Source organism: Capsicum annuum, chromosome 3 (genome assembly GCF_002878395.1).
Source record: "Capsicum annuum cultivar UCD-10X-F1 chromosome 3, UCD10Xv1.1, whole genome shotgun sequence".
Taxonomy (NCBI): domain Eukaryota; kingdom Viridiplantae; phylum Streptophyta; class Magnoliopsida; order Solanales; family Solanaceae; genus Capsicum; species Capsicum annuum.
Window position 1 is genome coordinate 20,993,767 of NC_061113.1, and position 24,942 is coordinate 21,018,708.

Below are 24,942 nucleotides of genomic sequence, written 5' to 3' on the forward strand. Positions count from 1 at the left end.
TTTATTTGAATAATTATTATACTTATTTATATATTTTGATTTCTTTTAAAAATAATAAAAATATTGACTCCATTGTTGAATTATATATTTTAAATTAAATAATTTTTTAATCACTTGAAAATTGATGTTGTATATATCAATTAAAATGAATCTTAATATTCTATATTAAATGAGTGATATTTGTTTAAATGAAGTGACATAAATAAAAAATTCTCTTTTACTTTAACAAACTTAAGTTTGAAGTTTTTATTTCAAGCTAAATAAAATGTAGTAAGATTTTTTTTTAAACAAAAAGGGCATAATCATGGGAAGACACATGCAAAAAAATTAAAGCTAAATAAGATGAAACTTTTATTTTTAAAATACACACGATATAATCATGAAAATCCACACACATAAAAAAATAAGCTAAATAAGATTAAAGTTTTATTTTTAAAAATAAATAATTAAAGCTTGAAAGTAAATTATACAAAAAAAAAGTTAAATAAGATGGAGGGTATTTTTGTAATCAATTAATTTATTCTTAAAAATTATACCATGCATATTACTTTAAATAGAACAAACTAAATACTCAATAAAAAATAATCTCAGTATAACTAATCGGGAAAAGTCATCATTTCAACCCTAAATTATACCCGAAAAGTCGACGACATACTTAAACTATTGAAGTGATTTAATACATACCTAAACTATGTAAAAGTAAATACTTTTAACCACTCTCATGATGGGAGATGTTCTGCGCTCGCCACACATCATCAATATGTCACTATCACGTCAGATAATATGTGAAAATTACAATAAATAAATTTCATGTCATTATTGTTGCTTTCTTCTTCATTATACACCATCAATTCACCATTGAAGAACCACCATTGAAGCTATCATCACCCACATCTCTATCACAAATATTTTCACAAAATACCACCAAATTCAAAGTTACACCAAAATATTATTACTATTAAAAACTGCAACAAGTTTTTACTAAATTTCTTAGCTTGTGAAAAAATTTGTAGATCTTTTATGGGAGACAACTTGTTCTTATTTATTTTTCTCCTTTTGTTAATAAATTATTTATTTTTTGTTCCATCACTATCAAAAACACACAAATTTACTTAACAACTCTCATTTTCACTATAATAATGCTAAAAAAAACTCAAATCTTTACAAGAAAATTTTAAGACGACCCACAAAAAATCGAGATCAAAAGTTCGATATTCACCTCAAAAATTACACTAACACCATTTTTATTATCGAAATTCACAACAACAATCACCACAAATTTTTGCATTCATCATCAAAATTACAACATTATCATTTTCAATCATCAAAAATAAAAACATACCAACTACTAATTTTTTCATCAATCACCAATTTCACCATCAAATAGTGAAGAATAAGTACTTAACTAGTGAAAAATAGATCTAACGAAGTAAAATGATATTGACAAGAAAAATGAAGAAGAGAAAAGGGACAAACAAAAAAGAAAAAGAAGAACAGGAAAGATATCAATGGAGGAGAGGAGACTATGATTTTTTTTCCTTTTTTGTTTTGATTTTATTCAAATAGGAATAAACAATTTTCATAGAAGATCTACAACTAATACTCTCTAACAATATCTATCAAACAATAAAGAAATAAAATTTCAAGTATTGAGCTTAAATTGATTTTCTTGCTTTGTAGAAGATGAACTTTACCTTACAACTTCTTTAAATTCTTTTTTTTTTTTGGTAAAATAGACCATGTGGCTATATTTTTAAAAAATAAATAAATAAAAAACGCGCCTATTTTCTTTTCCTTTTTAGTTTGTTGCCATATCAGTTTTTGGAGTGTAAATAAATTCACTTTTATGTAGTTTGGTTTGTATTAGATCGTCTCAATAGTTTAGGTGTGTCTTCGACTTTTTGGGTATAGTTTAGGGTGAAAATGATAACTTTTCAGTATAACTTATGACATCATAACTTATCCTATCATAATTAATCTCAGCATAACTTATATTCACACCAAACGACCCCTAAGGGGTCATTTGGTTGGAAAATAAGTTATTTCAAAATTAACTATTTCACCCTCAAGGACGAATATAAAAATACTACAATCTCGGGATTACTCGAAATGAGTTATCTTATGTATTTTGTCCTAACCAAACATGGGATAAGCTCCTCTTCTAAATTAGTTCAGGAATTAGTTATCCTTGTTCCTCTTAGGCTCCTACCAAATGACCTCTAAAGTTCTTGGTCGAATTAGCCAGACTTTGTATCTTTGGTCGAATTGGTCAGACTTTGTATCAACTACATAGACACAACGTTTGGACTAGACAATCAAAAATTCTAATGGCAGGGTGGCTCAAGGGTGAGACTAGCAAAGCCTTTGTTTTAGGCCCCCAAAATCTCTAAGGCCTTAAGAATTTTAATTGTTAATTTTATGTTTTTTTTTTCTTGATAATATTGAATATAATAAAAAAAAAAACTATTATCATTCAATAAAAATATTTTAAAACTTGAAATAAAACTACTCAAATTTTTATAATAATAAATAATATGTTTACAATAACATTCAAAGCAGTATATTACAAACTCATGGTCAATGTTTTATTAACTTAAATCAATCCTTACCATTATAAATAATAATATTACTATGCAAATATACTGTTGCACTAAAAAAAACAATTATGAAAACACAAAAAGCAACATTAATTTTTTATTAATTATAAACATATATTATATTTCACTTTTAGACCACTAATTTTATTGAGAGTCTTTGTGCAAAAATCACATATTTATTGGGAGGACTGATGGTCAATATTTTATTCACAATCCTTTAATCTTGTATGATTTCATAACCCGCACATCCGTGAATCTTCCAATGATTACAAACTAGAGAAAGATCAACATAAGTTTAAATTTTTATTCTCCATAACCACCGTTGGGTGCTTCACCATTCCATATCCCCATCAGTCAAATTTATAGAAATGATATCATGACATTTTTTACCATGATTTTCATTAAAATTGTAGCCCGGTAATTCTCATTCACAAACACACCTGTGTCACCATGAAAATCATTCGTACGTCTTCGATTTTCTTTATTTTTTAAAGTAATACCCACTACCTTTTAATCGTCGTGAGATTCATTATATTCAAAATCATGTGTTAAAAAGGATTAGACTTCAATGTAGATCTTGAATTGCTTGAACTTCCTGATCCAAAGAAAGTTATGATGTTTCTCAATGCTAAAACAAAACAACTCATTGACTGACCACAATACTTAATGATTTATCAAGAGCTTTCATTAGATAATCTAAGTCAAATGCCTCGAAAAGCAAGTCCTAGAAGTAGTAAAAGGACAGTAGTTAAGACTGACTAGGTTGTCAAGAAACCAAAATAAATGCATGGCAGGCTACTTCACTACAAAAAAGGTGACCACCTTAGCACCAAATTTGAGGGCCTCATTTTTTAATAATAATGAATTATATATTTTTTGCAAAAAATAATTAATATTATTTGCAAAAAAAATAATCTTTTTATATTAAAAGAAAGAATTATTAGAAAAGTTTGGTATATCTAGAGTACTATATACGTCTCAAGAAAGATTAATGTATCAATTATATTATTAACAATTATATAATTTTTAAAATAACTTTATTAAAAAAAAAAATTAAGAAAAAAAATTCAAGACCTTGGTTTGATTTTGACCCCTACGGGAACAAAATAAAGGAAACAAGTTAAGTTCACAAAGTTAGTTATTAAACAGTAACTTTCACAGAATTAATTAAGTTAGTTACATAGCTTCACAAAGTTAGTTACAAGCTTAAGAATTAGTTAGTAATGTGATCACCTAATCATCTAGAAGCTTCTAGCTTATGTGTATGTGTGTGTATCATTATTCACAACAATCAATTAATGAGAATAATTCAATTCATCCATTTCTCTCTTCTTCTCTAAGTTCTTTGTTCTGTACTTTACTTCCTTTTCAGTAACTACTGTAATTTCTGTATTCTTTGTATGATCAATGAGTTCATACACTTGAACTCATAATATTCTTCACGATATCAGAGAAATACTAGAACATTCCAGTAGATTACGATCCGCTCTTGGCTACATTCTCAAGTTCTTGACAGTTATCGGGACTGTCAACCAATTTCTGGTTTTTTTTTTTTCTGAAAGTCTATGTTCGATTAAATTCTTTCATGGCTGAAACTGTCAGCTCTGAGACTAGCAATGGACATATTCCTTCCGCACCATTCAATGTTCATTCTTCTCAGCCCTCAGTAACTACAATTGATCATAACCATCTTTAGTTTATGTCGACTACTGATGTAAGTGGCCTTACTATCATCTCTTTTCAATTAAAGGGTAGTGAGAATTAAGTGTTGTGGAGTAAGGCTATGAAAATTGCTTTGTTGAGATGAAATAATCTTGGTTTAGTTGATGACTTTTGCAAAAAGGAGTATTTTCCACCTAAATTAGGGGGCAGTGAGAAAGAGTTACTTTTATATTTCTTTCTTGGTTAATGAATTCTGTAGAAAGTAATGCTTCTAATGCAAATGTTGTGTGGGATGATCTTAAAGAGAGGTTTGATAAGCTTGATGGTTCAAGAACCTACAACTTGCACCAACAAATTTCTCAGATCACTTAAGGTTCTCAAGTTGTTTCTATCTATTTCTCTAAACTGAAATCATCGTGGGATGATTTTGAATTCATGGTTCCTTCCCCTGCTTGTAACTGTGTACAATCTAAAGATTTTGTGGTGTATCTGCAAAGGCAAAAACTATAACAGTTCTTAATGATTCTGAATGAATCATACTCTCAAGCTAGAAGTCAAATCTTATTGATGACTCTATTACCATCTATTAATCAAGCCTACTCCATGATAATTAGTGATGAGAGTCAAAGATCTGCATCTCAAGCTGTTTCTAGTGCTTGTTTACTAAGTGTCAGACTTACTCAGTCTGCATTTTACTCTAAAGTTGTGACTCAAAGGGTAAAAAGAAACTATATGTCTACCTATAACTCAAATGCCACATGTGATCACTGTAAGCTTAAGGGACACTACAAGAAAGACTTTTTTAAACTCATTGGGTATCCACCAGGGCATCCCAAGCATAGAGAGCAGAAGGGAGTAAATCACAGGTATACTGACCCCAGGGGCTACGGGCCAAAGTTCAAGCAACAGAGGAGGCCTGGTCCTAGTGCTCATAATGCAGTAATTAAGGACTGCAGTAACTGGACTCCATCTGAGCACGTTAGTTCCCTGATCTCTTGCACTATGAAAAATTAAGGACATACTGAAGCTTACCTACAGATCAATATCACTTACAAGACTTGTCAACAACATATGTTTCTGCACCACTTCTCAGCAACAACATGGTGCAACCTCCAAGGTTTACATAGGAAAAAATATGAGCACATTTGCAAGATGCTTGAAAATAACAAGACCAGCTCAAGCACTCATGCAGCTCACATGACAGGTAATATTAATGCACTGATAGTTGTCAATAATTCACCTGAATGGCTCATTGACATAAGTGCCACTAACCATATGACTTCAAATATTGAGTTACTAAAAAAAAGAGTCTATAACTCAACCTGAATTTCAAAATACAGTTTATTTACCAAATAGTGAAATATCTCATGTCAAGCACACTGGTGCTAGTACCATTGCACAAACCAGTACTATTCATAATGTGTTTCACATTCCTGACTTTAGGTTTAATCTATCATCTGTTTCTAAAGCTACTTAACAGCTACATTATTTTGCTATATTTTATTCTAACTTTTGTCGATTTCAGGATCTCTCCATTGGCAAGGTGAAGATGATTGGTAGAGAGAGATATGGTTTATACTTCTTAATAAACAAAAGGCTACCAGGAAGCAAGATAGCTGAAACTAGTTCTGGTTTTACTATTAAGACAGTTATGAATTGAGAAGATTTTATTCTTTGGCATAAAAGATTAGGCGTAACCTCTAGCAAAAATCTTCTCATACTATTTGCTGATACTAAGACAGATATGTGAACACTTTGAATAAATTTTGCATCTATCCTTGTGCTATAGAATCAAGACTTCCTTTTCCAAAAAGCTTGTCTATAAGTAATAATGCATTTGATTTAATTCACATGGATGTGTTGGGGCCTATAAGGTTGATACGATCCTGACCGGTCTTAAAGCTTTTGATCACATCATTCGAGGCCAATACAAAGATGTCCAAGCCATGATCAAGCAAAAGCTCAAGAATACACTTGGGGGACCCACTTTAAGATCCTAAACCTTCAATTCCACGTGTGGAGAATTGCTTGGAGCTTGGAATATATTTTGAAGAGCACTTGTGGGTTATTTCCAAAATAGCCACTTTTGAGCTATTTATGCAAAGGAAAATTCTATAAATATATGTATTAGACATTTCATTTGATAGCTTTTGATGAATTATGATTGAATACTCCATAGAGAGTGTGAGACAAGCTTGGATTAGCTTGTGTTGATACTTTGTTTTGTAACGTGGGTTGCTTGGGAATCGATTTCCTTGAGGTCTAAGTAAAATTTAGGTGTCTTGCTTAGTTTAGTTGATTGAGGGTCTAGGGTTTGATATACCTTTTACTTGTTTTCAATTCTTTGCATTGTGTCTATCTTATTGTTTCTTTATCTATTTTTTTTGCTTGTTTCTCTTCAATTCTTAGTTTAATTTTCATTCGTAGGTTGAATAGTATCATTTGATATCAGAGCCGAGCTTTATTTCATTCTCACGAACTCAATCTTGGGTCTCGTTGTGTTGAAAAAATAAAAAATCACAAAAAAAATAATTTTTGTTTTACCCCTAGATCAAAATTTTGAGTGTTTGATTTGTGTCATTTTGTGTTTCTAGTGTAGATTTTTTTCCTAATACTATTAGAGTCTAAATCTTAAATTTGAGCTTAATCCGAGAAGATTTGAGTGACCTATCATTGCTAGAGCATGAGTTGAAGAAACTTGAAGGTGGGTTCTTAATTTCGGGATTTTTGGTGAGAATTTGGGCTTAAAAACGTGTGGGTTGTGTTTGGGAGGTTGAAGTGAGCTTGGATTTTGAATTTCATCAAATTCTGAGGTCAATTGCTTGAGGGTCAAATTTTGAATGTTCTGGGTGTTCTTTGTAATCTTCATATACTATTGAAGAAGACATTCAAAGGGTGTGTTTGATCCAAAAAGGAAGCTAGAGAAGAGTGTGGTACTTGTTTATTTCCAAGAGTATTTCATTCTTCCGAAAAGAGAAAAGAATCAAAAAACATCAAAAATGAATATTCTAAAGGAAGAGACAAAGGAGAATAGAAAGGGGAGAGCCACAAAAATTCAAGGCTATCAAGAGTTGAATGATCCATTGTTGAAGCATCAAGGCCTTGGAAAATCTTCTAAGAAGCTAACAAGATCGTAACAAGAAGGAGAAAAACATTGAGGACCCTCCACACCTCTTCCATCACATAAAAAAAGCAAGAAATACCCCACTGATTAAGGTTGACGACGAGCGTGACAAGCCATCAACCAATGATGACTTGTCACTGAATTGATAACGAGGATTGACGACTAGATAATTTTCGTCACCCTTAACCAGTGTATAGCTAACGTATATAATCCTGATCTGCCTAAAACTTTTAATCACATTGTTAGAGGTCAATACAAAGAGGTCCAAGCCATGATCAAGCAAATAGCTCAAGAATACACTTGGAGGACCCCTTTTAAGCTCCTAACCCACAATTTCACATGTGGATAGTTGCTTGGAGCTTGAAGTATGTTTTGAAGAGCCCTTGTGGGTTATTTTCAAAATAGCCACTTTTAGGCTATTTTTGTAATAGGCTATTTATGCAAAGGTAATACTATGAATAGATGCCTTAGACATTTCATTAAAAATAACTTGATGAATTATGAATGTAAACTCTATTGAGAGTGTGAGGCAAGCTTGGATTAACTTGTGTTGATACTTTGTTTTGAAACATGGGTTGCTTGGAAATCGATTTCCTTGAGGTCTACGTAAGATCTAGGTGCTCTTGGTAATATTAAGGAAGGTCATTAGGTTTGATACATCTTTCGATTGTCCTTTTTCTTATCATTTGTGTCTATCTATCTATCATTCTTTCTTTTTTATCTTATACGTGTTTATCTCATTTTTAATTATTTTCCTAATTTTCTTGTGTTTTTTAGCTTTTATATTTTGGTTCGTATCATTTGGTATCAAACTCGAGCTTGATTTCGTTCCCACCAAGTCAATCTTGGTTCTCGTTGTGTTAAGAAATAAAAAAACACAAAAAATTTATTATTCTCGTCTTTTGATCCTAGGTCAAATTTTGAGTTTTTTATTATTGTGTCATTTTGTATTTATAGTGTTAGATTTTTGTTCCCTAACAATATTAGAGTCTAAATATCAAATTTGAGCTTAATCTACGGTGATTTGAGTAATCTACCATTGTTGGAGCTTGATTTTGAAGAAACTTTAAGGTGGGTTCTCAAATTGGCAATTTATTGTCGAGAATTTGGGATTGAAAATGTGTGGATTATGTTCGAGAGGTTGACGTGAGATTGAGGTTAAAATTTCATTAGATTTCGGGTTCATTTGGATGAGGGTCAAATTTTGAATGTTCTTGATGTTCTTCATAATGTTCATATATTGTTGAACAAGAACATCCAAAGGGAGTGTTTGATCCAAAAAGAAAGTGAGAGAAGGTGTGACATATGTTTATTCCCAAGAATATTCCATTCTTCCAAAGAGAGAAAAGAATCAAAAGACATAAAAAAAGAATATTCTAAAGGAAGAGACAAATGAGAGTACAAAGGAGGGGACCACAAAGAATTCAAGGCTTTCAAGAATTGTTTGATCCATTGTTGAAGCATTAAAAGTCTTGAATAATATCCTAAGAGGCTTTCAAGATCATACCAAGAAGGAGAAAGGGTAGAGCACTCTCCACACCTCTTCCATCACACGAAGAGAACAAGAAATACCCCACTGATTAAGGTTAACAACGAGCTTGATAAGCTATCAACCAAGTAATGACTTGTCAAAAATAGTCATCAACAAGGAGACAAGACATCAGCACAAGTCGTCAAGCCCCACTACCTAGAGGTGACGACTATCCCTAGTCATCAGCCTTAGTCGTCAACTCCCTGACAGGTAATCAACACAAGTCGTCAACAAAACTACCTAGAGGTGACGACTAGTGACTAGTCGTCTACACTAGTCGTCAACCCCTTGACAAGTTTTCAACTCCTACCAACCAAGTCGTCAACCACACTAGTTAAGGATGACGACTACCCTAAGTCAGCAACATTAGTCGTCACTCAAGTGACAAGACGTCATCAACTTAGACAGATTCTCGTAAGCTTACTTTTGAATTTGTTGTTTCTTTTCTTGATTCTTAAACTTGTTTTTCTTGATTCTAAACACTAATTAGCAACTATTAATCAACCTACTTAGTTGTGAATTAGTTCTTGAGTCCTTTTTTTTATCGTCCTATTTCTTTCTAGCTTTTCTCTTTTTAATTTGTTGTTTATTCTTGGTTCAAGTCCATACCTAATTTGGTTAATTTGGGTCCTTCAAACAAGAATACATTCTGACCTCAAGCCACAATTGATACCAAGAAATCTCATTAGAGTACAAATGAGTTATCAACACTTACAACGCTAATTGAGTAACAAACAAAGGTACGAACCTTGAGAGCTTGTGAGGTTGATTTCCTAACCTTAACTTGTTTGTTGTTTTTATTTTTGTTTAGTGTTTCTTAATAGGTACAATGGCTCAAGAAGATGAAATATCACACCACAAATGTAATGTTAGCTTCCATCATGGAAAAGCTTAATGTTATGGATAGCCGATTAGGATCCCTTGAAGTAAGAATGGAAAGGATAGAAGGATCATTTTAAGGAAGAGGGATAATATGATAGATCGTCCAAGCTTTCCTACCTCTACCCTTCCCAATCCACCAAATCTTCAAGCTCCCTTAAGTGGACATGTTCCATATGAACTTCAAGGTAACCAAGCTAACTCTTGCACTCTAGTGAATGCGGCTAGTAGTCAAATAAATGTGAATTATACCTTATTTTAAGGTGATTCTAATGTCTCCTTACTTCATAATAATAATGTACAACTTGAGAGTGTGGATACACTAGTTGATCCTAGCGATGACAAAATTAACTCTTCTAGCAAGATGATTTATGTCCACCTAATATTGAAGCCATTGTGATGAGAAATAGTATATTATCTTATGGAAGTCATAAGGACCAAGTTATGTGTAAACCTAGCCCATCACTTAGGGATGTTTGTGAAGTGTTTAAAGGGCCTCAATTGAATGGTGATATTGAAAATATTGGTTGATTGAATAGGAGTGACCCTCTAATTGCCTTTGTTGATGATCATGCTAGTACTGAGGGTGTAAATAAATGGATTGGTGGTAATCTTGGGGAAAAGAAGTGTTTCCTAAACCCATGTCCATGGACACTCTACCCAGTTGATCCCGGTGATCATTTGAAATGTGGTGGTTCTTCTCTACACCATATGGTGCTTAGGCAAGAAGACAAGCCAACTATGGGTGAGGGTGTTGGAACTCATCCCTATGATGGAAAGTCTTTCTTGGAGATTTCCAATCAACTTAAGGGACCAAAGTTGTGTATGGGAAGGGTCTCCAACAAAAATGAGAGTCATAGAGGGGTTTTGTGCTCATTGAGATTTAAAACCCATGTGAACCTTTATAAGCGGTGGATTAACTACCATGGTTCCTTTAACATACCCCTTTGTTCAAAGCTATTGAAGGACCATGTAGACCTTACTTTTTGGGGTTATAAACCCTTGATTGATCATTTCGATGCTTGGTTATATCTTATGTGTGTGCAACCTTGCCATGATGCTATGATTTATTGTGCTAATCCTAATCCTCATTCCATGAGGAGTTTATGTTTGTTTGTACTTTCTTTGGTTTTGCAAGATTTGGATTCGAGAATAAATTCTTTTCAAGAAGGAGAGGATGGTACGATTCTGGCCGACCCTAAAGCTTTTGATCACATCGTTCGAGGTTAATACAAAGAGGTTCAAGCCATGATCAAGCAAAAATTTCAAGAATACACTTGGAGGACCACTTTTAAGCTTCTAAACCCACAATTCCATGTGTGGATAATTGCTTGGATCTTGGAGTATATTTTGAAGAGCCCTTGTGGATTATTCCCAAAATGGCCACTTTGGGGCTATTTTTGTAATAAGAAGGCAAAGACAAATACTATAAATAGATGCCTTAGACATTTCATTAGATATATTTGATGAATTATGATCGAACACTCCACAGAGAGTGTGAGGCAAACTAGAATTAGCTTATGTTGATACTTATTTGGAAACATAGGTTGCTCGGGAATCCAATTCCCTTGAGGTCTACGTAAAAGCTAGGTGCTCTTGGTAATATTAAGAATGGTCGTTGGATTTGATACATCTTTAGGTTGTTCTTTTTCTTATCATTTGTCTATCTACCTATCCTTTATCCCCTTTATCCCTTATTTTTGTGTTTCCATTTTTTTGTGTTTTTGTCATGTTTTCACCTCGTTTCATATGTTTTCTACTTTTATATTTTGATTGGTATCATTTCGTATTTCGTTTCCTACATATGATGGGCATAAATGTTTTCTAACTATTGTTGATGATTATTCTAGAATGACTTGGGTGTTCTTACTTAAGCTAAAATCGGATGTTATTATAGTTCTTAAGCAGTTCATTGCTCATATTCATTCTCAGTACAATGCTAGACTTAAGATTATGACAAGTGACAATGGAACTGAGTTTGTCGACCAATCAATAACAGAATTGTTTCTGACACTTGGCATTGTACATCAAAGATCTTGTCCATACATACCTCAGCAAAATGGAATAGTTGAAAGAAAACACAAACATATCCTTGAAATAACTAGAGCTATCGAGTTTCAAGCTAATATTCCATTAAAATACTAGGGTACATGTGTACAAACCGTTGTTCATCTCCTCAATAGGCTTCCTTCTTTAGTTCTTAATAGTGTTTCTTCTTATGAAAAACTGCATGGAAGACAACCCTCTTTACAATACTTAAAATTAATTGGTTGTTTGTGCTATGCCAAAGTGTTAAATATGTCTAATATGTTTATGCCTAAGACCGGGATGTCAATATTAATGGACTACTCTAAGATCCAAAAAGATATCTCTTATTTAATATCACTAATATAAGGTGTTTTTTGTGCACAGGGTATGTCCTTCAGGGAAGATATCTTCCCATTCAAGCTAAATTCTATGTCTTCAACACAAAACCTGTTCATAAAACCTGCTCCACTGGACATATATGATAATGAAAGTGAACTTCACTTCACTCCACCAACAGTACCATCTACCTCAGAATTAGAGCTGATCAACAATATTCCATTAGTGGAGGTTGATCTTATTGAGGAGGAGCAATCTGTAGAAAATCTTGTCCTACCATCTCTAGAAGATTAACTAAAACTACTCATCCTCCTAGATGAAGGAAGGACTTTGTGTCCATATGCAGTATTCCATATCCATTGTCTAACTACCTGTCTTATGATGTTTTACATCCTAACTATCAGAGTTTTTTAGCATCTTCTTCTACTAACATTAAACCTATATCTTATACAGAAGCTATTCAAGATCCGAAATGGATAGCAACAATGCAAACTGAGATTAAAGCCTTAGAAAGTAATTAGACATGAAAGGTTTTCAACTTACCACCAGGAAATAAACCAATTGGTTGTAAATGAATATACAAAATCAAGTACAAGGCCACAAATGAAATAAAAAGGTTCAAGGCACTACTTGTTTTCAAGGAATATTGTCAAAAAAAAAGGATTAACTATCAAGAAACATTTAGTCCTATTGTTAAAATGGTAACTCTGAGGACTGTCTTATCAATTGATGCATCTAAAGAATGGCACATCCATCGTGTGGATGTCTTCATGTCTTTCTACAAGGTGATCTACATAATGTAATTTACATGAAATTGCCACAAGGTTTCAAGAGCCAGAGGGCAGACAAGTGTGTAGACTCCTTAAATCCTTGTACGGACTAAAGCAAGCCCCTAGACAACGAAATGCTAAACTTTCAGAGGCTCTTATCAAATGTGGTTTTACTCAAAACCAACATTATCATTCTTTATTCAGCAGAAAGACAAAGTTAGGTATGATTATTGATCTAGTATATGTTGATGATATTCTTGTGACTAGAGATGATTTACAGCAAATAATGGACACTAAAGAAGCACTACACAAAGCTTTTAAGATCAAATACTTGGGAGAGTTAAAGTATTTTTTGGGAATTGAGATCGCAAAATCACAAAAGGGAATAGTTATGCATCAAAGAAAGTATGATTTAAAACTGTTAGCTGACACAGGTCTTACTGGTGCAAAACCAGCTACTACTCCAATAGACTCTGCAATCAAGCTAACAAATGTGGCATATGATAATCATAACAATGAAATAGTTAATACTCGAGATGTGATACTTACAGATAAAAGACAGTATTAAAGACTTACACGAAAATTGTTATACCTAACTGTTACTAGGCCTGGCATCTCTTATAGTGTTCAGAATTTGAGTCAGTTCCTACAATCAGCAAAGAAGTCATACATGGATATTTCCTTAAGAATAGTTAGATATATCAAAGGAAGTCCAGGATCAGATGTTTTACTGTCTAGCAACAAATGTAACACACTAACTACACACTATGATGCAGACTAAGCCACATGTCCCTTCTCAAGAGGTTTGTTACTGGTTTTACTATTAAACTTGGTGACTCTTTGGTATCTTGGAAATAAAAAAAAATCAAGTCACTATCTCCAGGAGCTCTGCAGAGGTTGAATACAGGAGTCTTGATTCAACAGTAGCTGAACTAACTTGGTTAATTGGACTAGTCGCAGATCTTGGAATTCATGTTAAGTTACCGGTTAGTATTATGTGAGATAACAAAGCTGCTATACAAATGGCTGCCAATCCAGTCCATCATGAAAGGACAAAGCACATTGAGATTGATTGCCATTTTGTAAGGGGGAAAATTCTACAAGGCCAAGTCAAGACTGAATACATTCCTACTCAAGATTAACCTGTTAACATCTTCACTAAAGGACTAACTAGAATTCAACATGAGGACTTACCTTTCACACTTGGAATGATAAATATCTTTTCCCCCCCAAGTTTGAGAAGGGGTGTTGAGGAACAAAATAAAGGAAACAAATTAAGTTCACAAAGTTTGTTATTAAACAATAACTTTCACATAATTAGTTAAGTTAGTTACATAGCTTCACAAAGTTAGTTACAAGCTTAAGAGTTAATTAGTTATGTGATCACCTAATCATCTATTAGTTAGTTATGCGATCACCTAATCATCTAGAAGCTTTTATATTATGTGTGTGTATCATTATTCACAACAATCAATTAATGAGAATAATTCAGTTCATCCATTTCTCTCTTCTTCTCTAAGTTCTTTGTTCTGTACTTTACTTCCTCTTCTGTAACTACTGTAGTTTCTGTATTCTTTGTATGATCAATGAGTTCATACACCTGAACTCATAATATTCTTCATGACCTTAGGCCACTTATATGCTTGAGCCGCCCTTGTCTAAAGGCAACTTTCAGAAAGCTAGATTGTTTGTTATACATTGAATGTACTCATGTGCTATGGCTTGAGAAGAATCAAAGATAATTTGAGAAAAAGAGCAAACATTGGGACTAACTAGCTAAAGATATTGCCTTCATATTGCAGTGCAATATGAAGACACCGCTGCCAATCACAAGCAAACTTCAACAAACTATATTTTAGCTACTATTTTATATTTGTTGATGTTAAATTGTTTCATTCTGGATAGTAGATCGTGAAGAATCTACTATGGGTATGTGATTCTCTCATTGATGATTAGCAAATGCAATTAGTAATTACCGTTTCTTGCACTTTAAATACGTATATTTGTATTTATCATACATAAGGCGCAAACTATACATGTATTTATTTAAAAATAATTTACAATGCAAATACTTAAAACGAGATGCTATATTATTATACATACACAAAACTGTATAGTACCATTTATCATACATGAAATAGGGGACATATGAAGAAAAACAAGAAATTTGAAGAGTAAAAAAATTAAAGAAAAAAGAAAAAAACACAGATGGTTGAAAATTTTCTCTCTTCTGATGATTCTCATTGACTACTTGTTTCCTTATTTATACAAGTATTTATAAATAAACACAATGATAAAAGGAATATAACTTTTTGTACAGGTATTTCTTTTCATTTGTTCTCCTCTAACCAACTCCTTGATGGACAGCTGTGATTCTTTGTGATTAAAAGAATCGCACGACTGAGATGAATTCCAACACACATCAATTTGCTGCTTTGTACTGGACACGTGTGTGGCTGCAGTAGAAGGGTGAAAAGCATTATCATCAGATATTTGCTTCATCTTTCTTAAACTTTGAACTTGTTCCCTCCCTTTCATCTTCTTCTTCTCTTTATGAAATGAATAGTGGTTTGTCGGAGATGGCGGTGAATTGAGAGTATTTTCAACAACCCCTCAAGTTGGAGGGGAGAGGAAAGAGACCCAACTTGGGAAGAATGGTGTGATGAGAAGGCCCAGAGAGAGATTTCATAAATAGATCGGCGAGTTGAAATGAAGCCGGAACATACGAAAGAGAGATTAGTCCAGCAAAAAATTATAATCTAACTCCACATGCTTGGTATGTTCGTGAAAAACGGGATTCCGAGCTATGTGTATTGCCGATTGACTATCGGAATGAACAGGAATAGGAAGATCTGGTGGATTTCCAAGGTCTAGAAGAAAACGATTGAGCCAAGTCAGCTCTGCTACTACTCGCCTCATGGATCGATATTCGGCCTCCGCCGATGACAAAGAAACAGAGAGTTGCTTTTTGGATTTCCATGACATGGGTGACCCTCCAAGAGTAATAAAGTATCCACTTATCAATCTACGAGTATCCACACAATAACCCTAATCCGCATCGCAAAAGGCAAACAATTTCAAAGAAGGGTCTTTTGACAGAAACAGTCCCTGACTAGGATTGATGAGGAGATATCGAAGCACACGTAGAGCAGCAAAAAAATGACTAGTACGTAGCTCTTTCATGAACTGAGAGAGATGTTAGACGGAAAAACATATGTCAGGCCGGTTGTGAGTAAGGTAATTCAATTTACCTATCAGACGTCTATAAGAAGTAGAATCATTTAGTAATTCTCCTGAAGAAGTAGATAACTTCGTTGCAGGGTCTAAGGGTGAAGTGATGACTGGAAGATGAGAACAATCATATTCGGACAGCAGCTCCATAGTGTACTTTGTTGAGTGATGATCATCCTATGATCTTCTCGGAGGATTTCAAGACCTAAGAAATAATGTAAGTTTCCAAGATCCTTTATCTTGAATTCGTCATTTAGAAAAGACTTGAGTTGTTCAAGCTCATTGTGATCATTTCCAGTTAATATGATGTCGTCGACATAAACTACGATAATTGAAATAAACTCGCGACATTTTTTAACAAACAATGAGTAATCATTCAAAGAATAAATGAGACCTTTATAGTTTAAAGTTGATGTGAGTCGAGCATACCACTGACGGGATGCCTGCTTAAGCCAGTATAAGGACTTAGTGAGCTTACAAACATGATTACTGCTAGGAGACACCATACCTGGTGGAAAATGCATGAACACCACCTCTTCTTGTTGTTCACCATGTAAAAAGGCATTGTTAACATCAAATTGAGAAATAGCCCATCCTTTTTTGATTGCAATGGTTAAAATGCATCTAATAGTCGTCGTCTTAACAACCGGGGAGAAGGTCTCATTGAAATCGACCCCTTCTTTTTAAATATCATCTCGAACCACCAATCTAAACTTCAGCCTTTCTAGAGTTCCATCTGACCTTTGCTTTATCTTGTACACCCATTTACAAGGTAGAGCCTTTTTTCCTTTAGGTAAAACATCTACTTCCCAAGTCTTATTAGCCTCCAAATCTGCAAGTTCAGATGCCATTGCTTCTTGTCAACCAGGATGCATAGAAGCTTGTGTAAAACTAGTTGGCTCACTGATAGTTAAAGTAGTGTTAAGAATGCTCTGATTTGTGGAAGTGAGTGCAGTAAAAGGACAGATTGGTGGACTGATGGGAGAATCAAAACAGGACTGTGTAAGATTAGTGAAATATATTGGATTGCGAACATTTTCTAATAAATAACTAGGCCTTTTGTGACTTCTAGATGACTGCCTAGTCGGTATGATATTAGAACTGGAGGGTAAATCAGTACAAGGTGCAGAATCGGGAGTTGGTGTTGTTGTATGATTCTCATTAACTTCCTGAACTGATGATTCTGTAGGCATGGATGGATCATCAGGGATAGGATCTTCTAGAGAAGAAGCTACTGGAAACATCCTTTAAGAGTGGAATGACTACTGGGAGTATTTTTAAAAGGGAAAACAGACTCAATGAATTTCACATCTCTGGAAATGATAATCTTCCTTGACTCTATACTCATGACTTTGTATCCCTTTTGTCCAGTAAGATAACCTAGGAATACACAAGCTAGAGCTCTTGATTGGAATTTGGACCTAGATTATGACAATGTTGAGGCAAAACAAAGACATCCAAAAGATTTCAGATTAGTATAACTGGGAGATTTTCATAAAGAATTTGATATGGAGTAAAACCATTCAAAACTCTAGATGGAAACCTGTTTTTCTTTCCACTACCCCATTTTGTTGTGGGGTGGCAGGACAAGAAGTTTGGTGCAGGATTTCCTTGGAGTTAAAAAAATTCACTAGCTATGATGTTTTTTCCGAACTCTAAGGCATTATCAGACCTTATAGTTTTGACTTGACTATTGAATTGTCTTTCTACCATTGCTAAGAAATATTTAAGCATGAAGAAAGCATTTGCCTTGGTTTTGAGAAGGTAGGTCCAGGTAGCCCTACTGAAATCATCCACAATAGTTAAAAAATACTTAAAACCATTGTAGGTTGTATTTTTATATGGTCCCATGTGTCAATGTGAATGAGTTCAAAAACAGACTTTGTTTTGATTTCACTAGTAGGGAAAGGTAGTTTAGACTGTCTAGCAAGAGGACAAATATCACAATAACAATTTGGCGCAGACTTAAAAACAAAAGATCTGATATATTTCATTCCTTGAATGGGCAAATGCCCTAATCTATTATGCCAAAGCTTTACATCAGAACTTCATTTGATTACTACAGAACTGGAAACAGAAACTAAGCAAGGATTCCTAGTAGACAAATTTCTAAGTTGAATTCTTTTCTAGGAAGGTAAAATTGAACAATCTAGTTGATAAAGTCCATCCCTCACATCACCAAGAGCCAGTGGCCTCTTCATTGAAGGGCCCTGTAACACACAATTAGAAGAAGAAAAAATGATAACGCATTGTAATTTAATACAAAGCTTGTGAATAGACAAGATATTGATGTTAAAGGAAGGAACAAAGAGAACTCTATGAATGATCAAATCAGGAAATAGGGTAACACTTCCTTTATGAGTAGCTTGCACCCTGGTTGAGTCAGGCAAATTGACATAAACAGAGTTAGGTAAGGGTTCAAGATTAGTGAATAGCTTTGGGTTAGAGGAAAGATGTTCTGTGGCTCTTGAGTCTAATATCCACTGATTAGATTTTATAGGAATGAGATAAGAGATAGAAGCATTTTTACCAGCAGAATTGGCACTGACATCTGAAACTGCAGTTCATCTTGACTAACTTTAACTTGATGAAGCAATTGAATGAGTTGGAAAACTGCTCTTTGCTTAATTGATTAAGTTGTGAATTGTTTTCCAGTCCAATATCATTTGTCCCCTCTCCAGATCCAACAATAATATTGCTTCTCACATTTCCTGGAATCTTCTTAGACTTAGTGAACTTAAAATCCGAGGGAAACCCAATAATCCTATAACACTTATCCACTGTATGTCCAGGTTTCTTACAGTGAGAGCATATCAGGTTAGATTTTTTAGCCCTTGGATCACCGGTTCCAGCAAATCTATTACCAGTGGCTAAGTATGAAGCAGAATTTGCTGGAAAATGTGAGTGAATAGCCACCTCCCTTTGCTACTCATCTTGCATAATGAGTGAATAAGCCAAACTGACAGAAGGGAGAGGGTTGATCATCAAGATATTAGATCTTGCAGATGAGTATGCATCATTCAATCCCATGAGGAATTGAATGAGCCTCTCATCCTGCAAGGATTTGCTCGAAGCAACCTTTTCTCCACAAGTACATGTACAAGAGCAATAGTTTTTAGTGTTTAAAAGATCTAGTTCATCCCATAAACCCGTCATTTTAGTATAATATCCTGCAATATCACTTGACCCTTGAACTAAATCACTTAATTCTTTTTGCAGGTGATAGAGTTTTGCCCCATTAGGCTGGCCAAAACGATCCTTAAGATTTTTCCAAAGAGCTTCTGTTGTTTTTGAATAGATGACACTATCAGCAATCTCTTTTGACAGAGAGTTGAGTAACCATAAGGTTACCATGTTGTTGGTTCTGTCCCAAAATTTGAAGTCTGGTGAATCAGATTCTGGTGCTTTGCAAGTTCCATCGATGAAGACCAACTTGTTCTTAGCGGATAGGACAATGAGGTTGGACCTTCTCCAACCACCATAGCCTTTATCTTCAAAGATGGAATTCACAAGAGACATCCCAGGAGAATCTGAAGGATGAAAAAAAAATAGGGATTGCTTGAATCCATTAATCTGGATCCAACAGTCTCTGAAGAAGAAGCAGAATTTGTTCCCATTGATCTAGGAAATCAACCTACTTCTCTGATACCATGAAGAAAAAACAAGAAATTTGAAGAGTAAAGAAATTAAAGAAAAAAGAAAAAAACACAGATGATTGAAAATTCTCTCTTTTCTGATGATTCTCATTGACTACTTGTTCCCTTATTTATACAAGTATTTACAAATAAACACAATGATAAAGAAATATAACGTTTTGTACAGGTGTTTCTTTTCATTTGTTCTTCTCTAACCAACTTCAAAGAATCCTAGGTCCTTGATGGACAGCGGTGATCCTTTGTGATTAAAAGAATCGCACGGCTTGAGATGAATTCCAACACACATCAATTTGCTGCTTTGTACTGGATACGTGTGTGGCTGCAATGGAAGGGTGAAAAGCATTATCATCAGATATTTGCTTCATCTTTCTTAAACTTTGAACTTGTTCCCTCCCTTTCATCTTTCTGAAATGAATAGTGATTTGTCGGAGATGGCGGTGAATTGAGAGTATTTTCAACAACATATGCTCCCTCTATAAAAAGCATAGATATGTATCATATTTTCAGCAGTAACGTTCTAAAGGACCTTCAATCAATCAGGAACACCATCTGTCCGATTTGTTTGAGAATTGACTAATATTCGTATGAGGCCCTGCTCTGTAGAGGCTCGTATACGCTTCTAGACATTTGACATACTTATCCCCTCCTTGTCGATTTGTGCTACGTTGGAAGCTTTATTATTCCTTTGGGAGGACATCCTCACCTTGACACTAAAGATACTTCTCTTTCATATTCGACATTCATAAAATATTTGATTAAATCACGAATTTTGAATGAAACCACATGTAGTATATCTTACTTGACATAGTATATACGAATTGTATCCATAATAATTGTGACAGTGAATTTGTAACACACACTAAAAAAATAAAAAATAAACTGGAATTTACATCGAATGCCTCACAAATAGCAGACAATTTTTATTGTTTAGCTACATTATTAGTTCGCCACGAATATTGGGACGAATCTAATAAAACATGTTAAATAACCAAAAGATTTATTTAGGCAACTCTTAATACATCTGCAACAAGTTGAGTAAAATCAGCATACTCATTACACCTATCATTCAAACTGGGAGACAACTCCACACAATTATCATCTTGACAATCCATGACTTGGTCAGCAGACAACAAGATCGAAACAGCTGCATCGATATTCGAGCCCGTAAACAAACTTTGAAGTGCATTTGGGATGAAAGCTTTAACTATCAAACTATAATCATCATAGCAAACTTTAAGGCAGCGTTTGAAATCATCAGGATTAGTAGAATTTATCATCAATTTACTTATATAGACCAGATTGTGAGTGGCCCTAGATCGGGCCGCTCGGATCATGATAGCGCCAAGATTTTTGGTATCCGCGTTAGAGCTATTTGCGCTTGCCTTAAGAGTTTCGGTACATAAGGTATAATTCCGAGTCTGCTTGCACACATCGTACACTAAATCAGCAGATGTATACTCAAGGAAAAGGAAGAAATTAAGAAAAATTATTCCCCATGTTGTATAGCCCATTTTTCTATTTTGTTCTTGGTCAGATTTGATTTTTTTTTTTTTTTGAAATTAGTGCAGAGAAAAAGAAAATGTAGATCCATCATTTTTATCTTTGTAAGCATTATTATAATTATTGCATAGCTTGGATCAGATTTCAATTTTAGGCACGTATATAAATATGAGTCAAATTAGTTAAAAGCTTAAATGTTATTTCGAGATAATTTTTTCTTTCTTGTTTACAAGGAAAGAAAATCCGTTTTAATTCATTCCAATCACATTTTATCTGAATGATTTACTAAGGGGAATTGTTGATTAGTATTATGTTTGCTCCAAAAGATTGTCATTATTGATTGGAATCCTATAATTATGTAATTTAATAAAATGTAATAACGTGTGAAGATTTCGATTGAGAATTCAAATTTACAAAATAGGAAGAACATTAAAGATTGAAATATATCAATAGTGCAAAAGATTAATACGTACCTTAAAAATTTAAAAGATGTCTCTATATGTGTGTGTTATATGAGTCCCTCTGAGATTATCATTTTTAAATAGGTACTCCCTCCGTTTAAAAAAGAATGACTTACTTTGACTTGGCATAAAGTTTAAGAAAATAAAGAACATTTTTAATCTTGTGGTTTTAAATTAAAGTTGTGTCAAATGTACAAAAATGTCCTTTAATCTTGTGGTTCTAAATATGTCATGTGGAAAGTAGAAATTAAAGTATTGCCAAAAAGGGAAAGGAAATATTCTTTTTGAAAGGAACTAAAAAGGAAAGTAGGTCATTTTTTTTTAAACGGAGGGAGTATTATATAGCGGATTTTCGATCATTTTTTTGCTTTAAACCAAAGTACCAAATCAAGTTTTGTTGATTTTTAAAGGCAAAATGCTCTTCTGGACCCTTATACTATGTTAGTTTTGTAAGTTGGACACTTCTACTTACATGTTTGTCATCTAAATCCCTGAACCCATTAAAAAGTAACTTTTTAAACCCTTTATCGGTCTACTCAGCTATGCGTGTTGCACAATCACGGCCACGTCATTAATTTTGTGTAAAATAATTTTCACGTATGAAATGACGTGCGTAGAGTATAAATAGTAAAATTTGACCTAAAATTTAGGTCACGTTAAGCCTTCTTCTTCGCCTCTCCTCTCTCTTTCTCTCATCCGAAACTTAAAATTAGCACGATTTTAGGGTAATTTAGGCCGATAGTTGTTGAAGCTTCTTGCAATCCTTGTATGTATTTAACATTTTGGTGTAGTTGTAGCATGTGGTTGTTTATTCTGAAGCTTGTAGTCGATTAAATGGTGGTCCGTTCTACTGATTTTAGGGTTTTCGAGATTACGAACTTTTTTCTGCAATTTTTTGTGTGATTTTGTTCTTTTTCGTCTGCAGTGTTGTTGTAGGTAGTATTTGTAGTGATGATATGCCTTCAATGGCATATATCTGGTTTTAAGGTAGAATTTTGAGTTTTTGAGTTTTTCGTAAACTGAAAAATTGAGATCGAAAATTTAGGGCTTTTGGTTTGTTGTAGTCTAATACTCGTATTATGGCTATATATTGCTGTTTTTATGCCTTTGATGATATTTTTTGTTATTTCGATTAAATTTTAGAGTTTTTATTGGTCAATTCAGAATTGGGTCCGAAAATTTTGGGGCTTTTAATTTTTTTTTTTGTTGTTTAATGCTCCTATTAAACGTGTGTATAACCGTTTTGTGCCTTCAATGGCATGTTTTGTTATTCCAATTACACTTTAGATTTTTTGGGTAAAATTAGAATTGATGTTTTTATTCCTTAGTTTTTTCTTTAAAAATTAGGGCTTTGTGGATAATTGCCTAATGTATATGTTATGTTGTCATTGTACAGATTTTGTAAATAAATGGATACAATTGTAACAATTCAATTTATCTATGGGGTGTCTTTTTGTCAGACCCCGATTTAAGGTATGCAAATGGAATTCGTATTCCTGATAAAATTAGAGTAGATGTTGATGAGCTTCATGTTATGTTGTTTCATAACTTAGCAGCAAATTTAGATGTGGAAAAAATTGAAATCTTTTGGTGTAGAGTAAACATAAAAGGCTATTATTACAAGTTAGAAAATGATGTTGATGTTTTAAGCCTTATCAGTAGTTTAAAAAATGGAGATTTGGTTGATGCATATGTGGTTCACCAAATTAGTGAACCTATACTTGTTAATGATGATGTGGCAGCCACTCCACCATTATTAGTACTTAGTAATGGCAATGTGGCAGCCCCTTTTGAACCTGATAGGGCTGATGTGTCTTCATCTCATCCATTGAATATAAATAAAGATGAATATATAAATGAAAATCAGCCTCCTAGGGCTGAAAAGGGAAAAGCTAAGGTTTCTTGTGAAGACTTAGGTGAAGGTCAATTTAATGATTTCTCCACATACCATCTCCAAACATCTGATTCTGAATTAGATTTTGATTGGACTGATTCTGATGGTGATACACTTTATGATGTTGATGAAAACATTGAAGAGTTGAGTGATTTTGATGAAGAGTTGCTTCAAGTTAGGAAGGCTAACATTAAAAAAACAAGCAAAAGAAAAGGTTGATAGGGTGAATCTAGATGAGATACCATCTGGACCAGTAGGTATAGATGTTGGTTTTGAGGATATTTGTAAGAACAAGGAGGTTAGATATAAAGGTAAACTAGGTGAGGATGACCCTTATTTTGATAGTTCAGATTCGGGTAGTGACATTAGTGATGAAAAGGAAGGAGATCCTGTTGATGATGATGAAGTGGTAGATCCACTACCTAGAACTTTTTCTAGCAAGATCTACTTTGATAAAACTGCAAAGAAGGTATGTTTTCAGTTGTATATGATTTTTTTGAATGCTATTGAGTTTAGAGAGGCACTGCAGAATTACTCTATTAAAAGGATGTGAACCTTAAGTTGAAACCTAATAAGAAGGAAAGGGTAAGGTCTAAGTGTAAGCATAAGGGTTGTCCTTGGGTTATTCTTGGAAGTGTTGATAACACAGGATTTTTTACTGTGAAAACTTACTTTCCTGCATACAAGTGTTCTAAAAGGACAAGAAATAAGATGTACAACCCTTTGTGGATTAGTAAGCATTACAAGGGTAGGATTATGAGTGATCCATCAATAAAATTGCATCAGATTCAAGCACTTTTAAGAAAGGACTATGGGTTGTATATTAGTAAAACAACCTGTAGAAAGGCAAAAATCAGAATTATGAATAAACATTTTGGTGATTTTGTTGAAGAGTTTTCTAGGTTGTATGACTATGCTGAACAGTTGAGGACCACCAATCATGGTACCACTGTATCTATTAGGACATCTAAGAATGCAATTCCAGGAAAAGAGGTGTTTATGGGCATTTACATTTGTCTTGGGGCCTTAAAAAATGGATAAAAAGGGGGCTGCAGAAGAATAATTGGTTTAGATGGTGCGTTTGTCAAGGGTGTATGTAAAGGTATCTTGTTGTCTTGCATTTCCAAAGATGAAAATAATCAAATGTACCCTGTAGCATGGGCTGTGGTTGATAAAGAAACCAAGGACACATGGTCATGGTTTTTTAGGTGCATCAGTCATGATTTGGAACTTGAAGAAAATGGGGGTGAAGACTTGACAGTAATGTCTGATA

The 24,942-nt window shown here is 33.9% G+C and overlaps 1 long non-coding RNA gene across 1 annotated transcript; it reads left to right on the forward strand.

Annotated features, from left to right (window-relative positions):
• Positions 1 to 15,327: 15,327 nt before the first annotated feature.
• LOC107855631 lies at positions 15,328 to 19,977 on the forward strand. Its single transcript, XR_007053463.1, has 3 exons — positions 15,328 to 16,164; positions 16,248 to 16,375; positions 19,378 to 19,977. It is a non-coding gene; the product is annotated as an uncharacterized LOC107855631 (long non-coding RNA).
• Positions 19,978 to 24,942: the final 4,965 nt, after the last annotated feature.